At 47.2% G+C, this 10,946-nt stretch overlaps 2 long non-coding RNA genes across 3 annotated transcripts; one reads left to right on the top strand and one right to left on the bottom strand.

Annotated features, from left to right (window-relative positions):
* Positions 1–2,578: 2,578 nt before the first annotated feature.
* Positions 2,579–4,184, bottom strand: LOC135383949 (uncharacterized). Its single transcript, XR_010420176.1, has 2 exons — positions 4,098–4,184; positions 2,579–2,850 (listed from the first exon to the last, which is right to left on the bottom strand). It is a non-coding gene; the product is annotated as an uncharacterized LOC135383949 (long non-coding RNA).
* Positions 4,185–5,222: 1,038 nt separating this feature from the next.
* LOC135383948 (uncharacterized) lies at positions 5,223–6,690 on the top strand. Of its 2 annotated transcripts, XR_010420175.1 has the most exons (4): positions 5,223–5,329; positions 5,729–5,796; positions 6,226–6,388; positions 6,453–6,690. It is a non-coding gene; the product is annotated as an uncharacterized LOC135383948 (long non-coding RNA). The 2 variants fall into 2 exon arrangements; XR_010420174.1 differs by lacking the exon at positions 5,223–5,329 and having other exon boundaries at positions 5,640–5,796.
* The last annotated feature ends 4,256 nt before the right edge of the window (positions 6,691–10,946 follow it).

The raw sequence follows: 10,946 nt of genomic DNA, 5'->3' as shown, positions 1-10,946 counted from the left end.
GAATGAATGAATGCTCCAGCCTGGAGCGCACAAGCATTTAAGCGTCGCCCCGAAAAGTCTATAAACAGCACGTGCAGCAGGTGATGTGTCTGGAAGCTTCTGTCTTCTTCTTCAGCATGCACCGGGATGAGATGTACCGTTTCGTGCCTGCCCTAGAAGTTTCTCGAAGATGATTCGTGGCAATATCAACCACTTCATTAAATACACTTCGGTCCCTGTTTGCTCGAAGCCTTCGTCGATGCCTCGGAGTTCAAAGAATGGCTGAAACACGGCAAGTACTCGCTGAAGCTGGTGAGCTCCCGATTGAGGTTCTCCGTGAACGTGAAACGGCTCGGCACTTCCTCCGTTTGCGTGCTCATATTCCCCGCCACCAGCTCCTCAGGAAAATTCGATACCGCCCTGAAAGCGACTTCTATCGAGTAGCGCAGAGGACACGCCAGACTCTCACTGGCTTCATAACTAAGGACACTATACCGCCGGAAGCCCCATGGTCTCTACCGGTACCGCCCACTTTTGTACGCCTTCCAAACTTTCTGGAAAGAAGAGATCAGGTCCCCCCTCAAGTCCTACGAGCCCATTTTCATGCTCTGGTAGACGAGAAGTTTTCTACGTTTACGGCAGCATATACCGATGGCGCATCCCGAAACAACAAGTCCGCCTCAGCATTCGTCATACCATCCGTAGGCGTAGTGCATGGAAGACGCCATTCACATCCAACCTCCTCCACAGCTGCGGAACTCTATGCCATTCTTTTCTTTCTACAACACATCGCTGATTTTACACCGCGGGAATGGGCAGTCTTCACAGACTCCAAATCTGCACTTCAAGCAATTGAAAATTCCGGCATACGAGGCCAATCCGCTCCCCTAGTCACAGATGTGTTAATGGCTTACCACACTACCTGCGTAGCAGGCCACCGGCTAGTTGTCCAGTGGGTTCCAGCCCATTGTGGTGTCGTAGGGAACGAGCTGGCCGACAGCGCCGCAGAAGCAGCACTCTCGTATCGGAAACGGGCCAGCTTTGTTCTTCTGAGAGGAGACCGCCGTTCAATTCTCCGACGCCTAGTGACACCCCTGGCTTCCCGCCAATGGAGAACCGACATTCTTCCCCCCTCTATGTTGAGCAGAGTTGATCCAACGCTCGCTTTCCGCATGCCACGAAATACCTCTCGTCAAGATGCTGCATTAATCCACGGAAGGCGCCTCTATGTGGCCTTTACAGCTCAGTGGCGTTACCGCTTGAGACAACTTGACTCTCCCACCCGCTGCCACTGCGGTGTTCTTGAGGATCTGGAGCATATTCTTCTTCATTGCTCCCACTACCAACCTTCCCGAACCACACTCTCCGAGTCTCTTCGTCAGCTGGACTCTCGCCCCTTCTCACTATCGAAATTGCTTGATCCCTGGCCTAATCCAGCCCAGCAATGCTCTGCGCTCAAAGCTCTTCTGACATTTCTGGACACCATCGGACTTCGATCGTTATTGTGAAGGGACTCGTTATTTTCTTCCCCACTTTCCCACCAGCAATGGGGTAGAGTATCGCCTGTGGCGATGAAGCTCCCCACTCTCCAAAGCCAAAATAAAGTTGTTGTTGGGAAAGGGTGGAAGTACGTTGAGCCAGGGCCTTCCAAAAGACTGTCGGGTGGACTATGTATTTCGATGCTGGTGTCTTCAGCTACCTGTTTAGAGACCGTCCACTCCTGCCGACATTCTTCGGGGAAGCCTAGCGTTCGAAGTTGTTGCTTGTCATACCTGGCATCACGGGTCGGCCTCAATTCAGTATTCCCCGCAGTACGTAGAGAACGACTTTTGCGACCAATGATTATTTACGCGCTATTTAAAATGATAAACCCGCGTTTTCCCCCCCGAGAAGTATGGAAATCCTCGTTTCTCAATGTCCAAAATCAAAATCCGCGTTTTTCCGCGACCACGGAATCCTAGGATCCCTGGTAATGAGACACTTAGGGATCAAAGGATTATTGGGCGTAATGAGACTCTTTTGACCGTAATGAAACTGACCAAAACGGGATACAACCCTAAAAGATGCTCTAAAGCTTCGTAAGGTCCTGCCACTGGTATTGCCCAAGTCTTGCGCCCGCTAAATCCAGGCTACCGTACGTCTGCGTGCAGGTTTTACTTGTACTGGTTTTTATATCTCTCTTTACAGTGAAAAAAATTGCTGTTCTTGTTTAAAGAACAGTTTCGTAAGCTCTTTTTTTTTCTTGTTCTCGTTCATGTGACAGGTGCCCCCAACTATTATTATCATGCTAACGAGGCGTCAAGCCCATCTGCGTTTGAGTTGCAGCTCCCGGTATCACATTGCTGCTGGGGGGGAGGGGGGATATGTTTAATAGAAAGGAAAGAAAAATAGAAGAGGAAATGTCAGCCAGGCCGGTGCCGGCTTGCTACTCCAAGAAAAGAAAGAGGAGGAAGAAACTCAACATAAACATAATAAAGAAAAAAAAAGGAAAAAGAAAGAAAGAAGAACAGTCAGTGCAGCACACGCACGACATGGCGCGAGAAAGCCTGCTCAGAGGGCGGACGCAAGGCCCGAGTCTTGCAGGAAGCGCAGCAGGGCTGTATAGTGCTTATTTGTTTGTTTATTATGGGATATAAGAGAGATTAGCCAAGCTAGAGCTGGCTTGACGGCCCACTGGGCAGGTCAAGGTACAGTGTAGCCGAGGGACGGGACCAAGGAGGGTGGCCATGGCATTGTGCTGCACCCAAGCTGCATTGGACGGCGACGGATGGCTTGCCGTTGGGGAAGGCGTTGCTGGCAGTGCAGAAGATAATCAGGAATTTTGGCCACCTCGCCTCAGCTAGAAGCCACAGAAGTGATTCCTCGTGGCGACTGCAGAGACACGCAATGAAGAAGGCAACCAAGGGGTCGATGGACTGCATGTGACTGCTGTAGGAAGCAGCCTCAGATCTGAGCGCTTGGGCACGGGCAGCACACCGGCGGCGAATAGATAGATGTCAAGCTTCTGGGGGATCCCACACGTGGCCATAGCGTAAGCAACGGTTTATTTGTGCTTGTAGTACAACGAAGCTATTTCTAAACTCTGAAGGCCTCACTGGACTACTCGCGTATTCAATAAGTTTGTGCGCGGGTCGCGAATATTATCGGGACGCTTCGGATAGTCGATACCACCTTGCCAAATGGTTCTTTCTTGTGTGATCATTGTAGCGTCGTCTACATTGCAGACAGAGTGTCGATAACCAGAAGTTCTCGGACCCGGAAACTCTTCAGGTAACCGTTTCATGATCGCCTACCATAAAACAATTTCTTGTTTCGTTTGGGCGCTCCTTATAATACTTCTCGCTCAACTTCCGATACTATATGTCAAACGGCTGACCTATTTTCACGTAGAGTCTGCCTTTTCGGAAAACGTACACGACAAACAACTCCAACTATCGATGAACAGGGTCCCGGAAAAAATCCCTTGTCCCGTGCCTGCCGATGGTGCCTCTAGGCTGCTTTTGGTAGCCTCGTTTTAGAGCAGCTGCCATATAGTTTAGTGGGTTACGTTTTAATGAAAAAATGCTTTTTCGTGCAATGCGCAAAGTTCCGGTATATAGGGGAGGACTGGCGGGTCAACAGCCGGTATAAGTCAGCAATGCATGCATTTCCAATTAGACCACCCTCTATTATTCGGGAATCTGCAGGAATTTTGCAGTCTCAACTGTGTTCCTTAAAAACCTATACCATGGTTTCGTGAGCTGTGAGCTGTGTGCAAACATCAAGAAGACGAAGTACCTCTCATCCGGTTAAAAAGTATGATCATCGGGGCTTGAGATTGGTGATCTGCATTGACATTGGCGATGCACGTTTTTGCTACCCAAGGCGATCATTCCGCGACAAAACCATTTACTTATAAAGCGCTGGAGCTTTCCATTACTGACTACAGTTCAGTAGAGCAGTATTCCAAAGCAATCACCACAGTAACCGGGGTAGACGTGGTAAATATAACAGCAGTCCGTTTTGTTAAGAACGGTTGTTTCCGTTATGTTCCGCTCATGTTACAATTAGAAGAAATCTATGCATTATACATGATGAATGTAATCGTCGATTTTGATCTCCAATGATAAAGTTCGTACCTGAGGGTGTAGTACCAGTTGTTGTATGCCAACAAATTTGTGGTGGTGATAACGGACGCCAGAAATACAAAACGAAGACAGGCTTACAGTGTGACACCTCATCTTCTTTCGCGCGTATTCTCACAGAAGAAGGACACCAAATCGAAACAAAAGTCATCGTAGAGCAATGTGTATTTCGCCAAAAACTCCATTCTCAAAAACGATTTTCGCTAAAACGTAACAGGACGCCATTTTCCCTGTGATGGTATTTCCTAATACTCCACTCTCTCTTTTTTTCCCACATATTCTACGCAGTCCAGGAGCACCACCGGAGAGCACGGGACCTTTTTTTTTTTTTTTTCCTACCATGCCAGATGGGACCGTTTTTCCCGGGCTGTTTTATCTTTTTTCCTTTTTTTTCCCCGAAAGGTTCCTACACCCCGATGAACAGTACTGTACGTTCCAAAGTAAGGCTCTTCTCAAAACAGTTGCGCATCTTGCTCAATATGTGCGTTCATATAGTGTGAATTAACGCAATGTTGTGCCAAAACATCTATTTACAGAAACTCGATAAACTCGATGCATAAGTAGCATATCCGACTTTCGCCCCCCAGTTTGTGAAAAGCATTCACGAGTCAACCAAACCCTCGTCGGATCACACCTGGTATAGCGTCACCCTGGGAACATTTTTTCCCGCCTATCTCTGCCCGTGGGATCCAGGACATTTCCTCACCGGACATTTCGTATTGCACAAGTGCAATACTTGCCCACATCACTCTTCAAAAATAGTACCGCCCTCGAGGAGCAGGCATGTACTACAAGTGTAAATTGGCCACGTGTTTAATCGTTGCAGAGCTGTCCTGCGGCAGCTTAAGTTCGTTGATTTGCCCATCACTTTTCGCGCTCATCTGCTACCCAAGTAGCACATCCTATCGGGCCAGTCGCGGGAGCGATCGGCGCTCCAGCGGCGGAAATCGGCCGATCCTCCCCGTCAGAAGCCGATGTCGTGCCGAGCGGGCCGAGCGGCAAGTGGTGTGCGAAGAGAACCGGGAGAGAGAACGACGAGGAGGAGAGACTGCGCGGTGCCGGTGACGTTGGTGACGTCCCCGCACTTAGTTTTTCTTTTTGTATTGGCTGCGTTGCGCATGCGCAGCGGTTACTTCGAGCACGCTTCTCCCAACGAAGTGTCTCGTTTCCCGGCTGCTGGTACGAACTTCGTTGTTTGCCAAGTTACGACTTCGTCGTGTTCACAGGTAATAAGCCGCTAAAGTGTGCTTCTGTGGTTAACTGTAACTTGTTGTGTTAGTAGAAGACTTCTTGCGGCGTTTGACAGAGTACATGCAGCGCCGTACATTCAAATTGTCATGCCCTCGCTATCGTGCAACCGTCGCCAATTTCCGAAGACAAAGTAAACGCAAAACGCTTATTTGCAGAAGTGTGCATAGTTGCAAGTGGTGCAAGTGTGTTTGGTTGGTTTGCTCCGCTGTCACGGTTGTGTAAGCGTTCGGGGATTAGAATCGGTCTCTTCAATTAGATTGCTGTCTGTCTGATGTATCAGTGCGTCCGCTCCTGTGGGAAGGCACTTTGCTGTCGGCTCGCGCGGCGCGTGTTCCTATGCGTCGCCAGTCGTGCTTATATTTTCCAATTCGCAGGTGCACCGGTGATGTGATCGAATTAAGCAACGTCGCGCTGCAAGAGGTACAGGAACGTACAAAAGGAGGTCAGGGAATTGTTGCAACAAATTGAAGATGGCCAGGGCATTTTTTTAATCTCATTTCCAGCATTCGTGAAGAAAGTGGTGTATACTATACTCCTCTATAGCGAACACCTTTTTAACGAAAATACCAATACAGCAAATTGTTTTGCGGTCCCGCTGGAGCCCTATAGGTCCAATAATGGACATCCTTTTTAACGAAAATACCTTTACTGCAATTTTTTTTTTTTTTTGCTGTCCCCTGAGTTTCGTTGTAAAGGAGTTTGACTGTATATATTATATATGGTATATACTATAAACACTCATATATCTAAGTATATAAATAAGGTGCCTTAGACCCGGTCCTCTTTAATTTTACAGTGTAATAAATGTGTTGCTAAGGGCAAAACGACACTCGTTGAACACCCAGTATGTGGTCTCCTTCCTCTCCCGCAGGTTGACTTTCTGGCATGCATTGGACGAGCACCACTACCTTCTTCAGTTATCCTCATCATGAAATGCTTGTTGACCAATGACCTTGCCTTAAAATACAGCCTCAGGGGTCTGCAGAAGAAAAAGGCTTTCCAGGAAATCTCCCTACGTGAATGTGTTGTTGTGGGTATGTGCAACTTGTACGGTTTAGATTCGGATGTAGATTGACAACTCTACAAACTTCTTTTCAGAGGCAGCGAAACGGTGGTGCAGGTCTGCTACCGAAGGCGAAATTGGACGACGCATAGGAAAGTTAGCTGACCGGAATGGCGCAAGGGGACGGACGATTGATAGTCAGATACCGAGTACACACATCTTGGAGGAGCACTGTCAGGCATGCGTGCTGTTTTGTAATATTTTGTACCTGCAATACGTTGACCTTTATGTCTGTGATGCTTTAAAACATAGTATTAAACAGTGATACTGATACATGTGCATCTGGCTTTTTAATACAGACATACGATGAGTATTACTAACAGGAAGAGCACAGAGAATACGTTAGGGATCAGAATGAGGAGAAAAGACGTGAAAACAATATTCGGGTAAGAGATCGGACAGATGTCGGGCGCTGACACCAGCACAATATTGGGATGATATCGGCAGAGGACAACGGCCCGACATCTATGGCCGATACCCCTACGATATCGCCAAATGTTGCAAAAAGTTACTGGGGCGATATCGGGGCCGATATGTGCCCGATATCTTTGGCCGGTTGCTCCCAGTAATGGCCCGATACCTCCCCGATCGATTGTGCTACCTGGGAGTGGCCTGGAACTACAGTCGCTTGTGCTTCCTAGAAGTCGTTGCCACGCCGCCACCAGTATTTCGTGCCACTATCACTAGGCACACGTTCCGTTTTCTCTGCGGCGGGTCGCGAGGTCCCGCTTGCATTACGGAGATAAACTTTCAAATTTGGATCTGTCGTTGCCGGCTGGCTTTCGGTGGCCCAGACTTCGGAGACGCAGATATAGTTCAGGCTGTCAGGGCAGGTCTTCGCAGCAACATCACCCGTGAGGGAGCACTGTACGGCCTTCTGGAATGCTCTCGCCGTTGGCTGACGTCTACTCGACTTTTCCGTCACGTTCAGGGTAAGTGGCAAGTCATGTTCTAGCCATCTTGCTAGGACTGTACTGTCCTCTGCAGCGACTCTCCCGTGTTTGGATTGTTCGCATGGTATGGGCAGTACGAAAAGCAAACTCTCCTAGAGAGTGTTTTTATCTAGCTTGTGGGATTGTAACGTGCAGTTAGTGTCAATGCAAAGGGGACTACCTCCGTAGGCAGTTCGCGTGCTTGATGACAATACACACTGCTATGTCTCCCTCTATGTCGATCATTAGAACGCCTATCTGACATTTGCTCACACCGTACATTTGCTCACCGTCCGAAAGCTCGAGGCGGACAAATGCTCAGTTCAAGCTCAAAGTTTGCCTGTTGTTTTCGCAAGTTACCGTGTTTAGTGGCACAGTATAATAGAAAAAATGTTTCTTGAAGGCTAACATACTTTGTTGTGGCTAGGGCGGGAACGGGAAGACTGCGGAAGACGGGAATTTCTGCGTCATGTTTTCAACCACGCGCATGACTGAAGCTCCTTAACAATAAAATAATTCATACATGTGCACAAGCATAGAAGCATATAGGACTCACGTGGTAGTGCGTTATGAATAAATATGTCGGTAAAGGCGAAGCCGATTAGTCTAATAATGGAGGGCATTTATTGGTCGTTCATTTCCTTCCACAAATATGTTTAATAGTTGCGAAGCGGACTGGTTGAACTATAATGAAAATTTCGCGTGCCTGACAAGTGCAAAAGCGAATTAAAATATTGTGTATCAATGCTGCTTTCACGAAATGTTTTGAAGGTAAACTAATCCAGCCAGAGATTTCAACCATGACTTCGAGAAATGCAGTGGGCGCTCATATAAGCGTTATGGTCGTTTCGTGAAAATTTGGAGCCGCGACATTAGTTTTCTTTTTGTACTAGCATGCTTCAACAGCTAGTATACGCTAGAGACGCTGGGAAGGTTATCCTTATATTCTGTCGGATGACCCCATAGCGTAATCCTACAAGGAATGGAAATTTCCTAGTTAGGTGAACCTCGGAAAGGTTACCAGTACTTCATGTCTCAGGGAGCGGTCCTGCCTTGTGTATGTGAGGGGGTGTTTCTCCTTCTAGTATTCTCTGTACAGATAACGAGCACCGAAAGATTTCTGACCCCTCTCCCCCTTATTTTCTAGTTTCTTACAAGATCAGTACCACACAAATGCAGACTAAAAATTTTGAGTGCAACACCTCCAAACAACAAAGGAAAGCGAGCTGTGGCCACGGCTACGAAGGGCAAAAACGACTGACAGCTTCTAACATTGTCATATCCTGAGTTAGAAGTCATTACTTCCACCAAGGGAATATCGCAGCTGTTTTTTTAGCAGCTGTCGGACGATGTATTCGTTTCTAAAAGATGTGTTCTAAAAGTGTTTCACACAGTGGAAAAGACGAAAATAAATTATGAAACTGTTAGGGTGGGCTCATGGTAAAATAGAACGAGCTGAGCAAATGTCTGGTCTCAGCTCTGGATGGGTGAGTGAGCAGTTGTCCGCTCCCCTGCCCATGGTCCCTCTTCGGGGAACATTATTTCCGGGGCCTTTCTTCCGAATACCACCACATCATCATCCCCTGTAAATGTGTGTGTGGCATCACGCGCGTGCTGCATTTACGTACGCTACAGTATGTTTTCAGGAACCTGAAAGAACTTAGAACCTTTAGCTCCCGTGCATTGTATGTGCCAACAACCGCAACTGCCCGATAAAAAGCAAACAACAGCTTTATTTTGGTGATGATGGTATTTCGTGGTAACGACAAGCCGTAAACTACGGCTACCCCGTAGCATTCCGGCACTACATCGCGAAATGAGTCGAGTACTGATCCTACACGCAGCACATAAAGCATTACGCAGCTTTTCGTGCCAGAACACTTGTTGAGCAGGACGAAATGTTTCGCGTAAACGATACGTGGCGTTCAACTGACTGTAACCGGGTTCGCTTGTTCAATATTACGCACGAGCAACACATTTGGCGTAGTGCATATTCATGGCCTTTTTCAAGTATAGCCCATATAGCCAAAAATAGAGCAAACAATTGAAATAGGTCCATGTAACGACGTCATTTGTGTCACAAAGCAGAAAGGGAAGTGTCTAGGAAGTGCCTTTCCATTTGCACGACAAAAGACAGCCATCAACTGACACATTCCACATTGCCCCATTCCTCCCCTTTCAGTAGGAAGTCACGAGGAACAGAGAATAAAGGCTGTACTTTGTGATCGACAGGATGTCGGCTTCAAAGATGTTCTCACGAAGACAGACGCACTTGTACATCAGAGCTGACTGTTGCGTTCTTCCGGTTGATGAAGGCACATGAAGGAAAGTAACCTGGATTATAGAGCAACGCGTTTGTGTCCGAAAGGAAAGGGTGTTCGAAAGAGTTTCTCTGTGCTGTTTTCTTTCTCGCTCTTAATGTTCGTCACGCTCAATAAAAACGAGCCTCCAGACACCAAGTGATACCAGCCAGAAGGAACCGTTCGCTTATCTTGGCAGATGCACAGCACACGAAAAAAGTCCGCCTTCTTTTTTCATCCTTTTCTTTATCGCGCTTCTTAGCGTGTGGCTGCGGCTTTCCATTACTAGTTTTCTAAATTTAATGCAGAAGCAACCGGTTGTCTTGTAATGGTAAATGTTTGTCTTATGGCAACCACGAGCATAAACAAGTAAGGCTGGTGCTATTCCCCGAAAGGTCAACAACGACAACTTTGTTGTGAGACGATGAATGGGGAGTTTCATCGCCAGGGGCGATACTCTACCCCATTGCGGGTGGTTATGTGGGGAATGAAATAACGAGCCCCTTCACAATAAGGATACCGAAAGGACGAATCGTTTGAAGGACTTGCCTTATTTGTAATTTATAAATTACAACTAAATGTTTGTTCTAAACGCAGAGCTGAGGTACAATAAATAACCCCGTACAAGCGTTATAGTACAACGTTGTTATATGGTTGTTATGTGACTTGGTCACGTCCTTATTTTTTGTTTTTTCTTCTTCTTTTCTGTTCTTGCAGAATATCTCTTTCTTTCCCCTTTTTTCCTTTTTCTCTTTTTCTTTGTATGGCAAGTCGTCTCATTGCCTGGCTGACCTTTCCATTTTTCAATGAACATATCCCCCACCCCCCACCCATACAAGCTCAAGAGCCTGTCCGGTGTTTTTTATTGTGTTCCCGCTCTTCGTTTAGAGTGAGCTACAACCAACTAACCTAACTTTCTGAGCCAAGTTCAAATAAATGTTGTTTCGCATTCAGTTTAGTGCTCTACACAGCAGCCTCCTTCTGCGCTCCTAGCATGTACAGAAGCGCCAAAGTGGAGAACGGAGTATAGGCAAATTTACTTGAGGATCGTAAGCTTTCCAGTAGAAATACAATGCAAAAGCATAACCCGCTTCTGCATGTATACTTTGGGACATGGGCGCCCCCCCCCCCCCTGGAGCTCCAAGGATCCTTGTGAAAATAGTGTGCTCATTAGTCATAGGTCGTTTTGATTATTCTCAGATGTCATAATATGAACCGCTGAACACCCGCACAGACCGCAGCGTCCGTATCCAGGAAACGAGGAGGGGTTCCACGCTTCCCCACCCCCTGGAAGTAC

This window comes from Ornithodoros turicata, chromosome 2 (genome assembly GCF_037126465.1).
Source record: "Ornithodoros turicata isolate Travis chromosome 2, ASM3712646v1, whole genome shotgun sequence".
Taxonomy (NCBI): domain Eukaryota; kingdom Metazoa; phylum Arthropoda; class Arachnida; order Ixodida; family Argasidae; genus Ornithodoros; species Ornithodoros turicata.
This window is presented reverse-complemented; position numbering and strand designations above follow the sequence as displayed.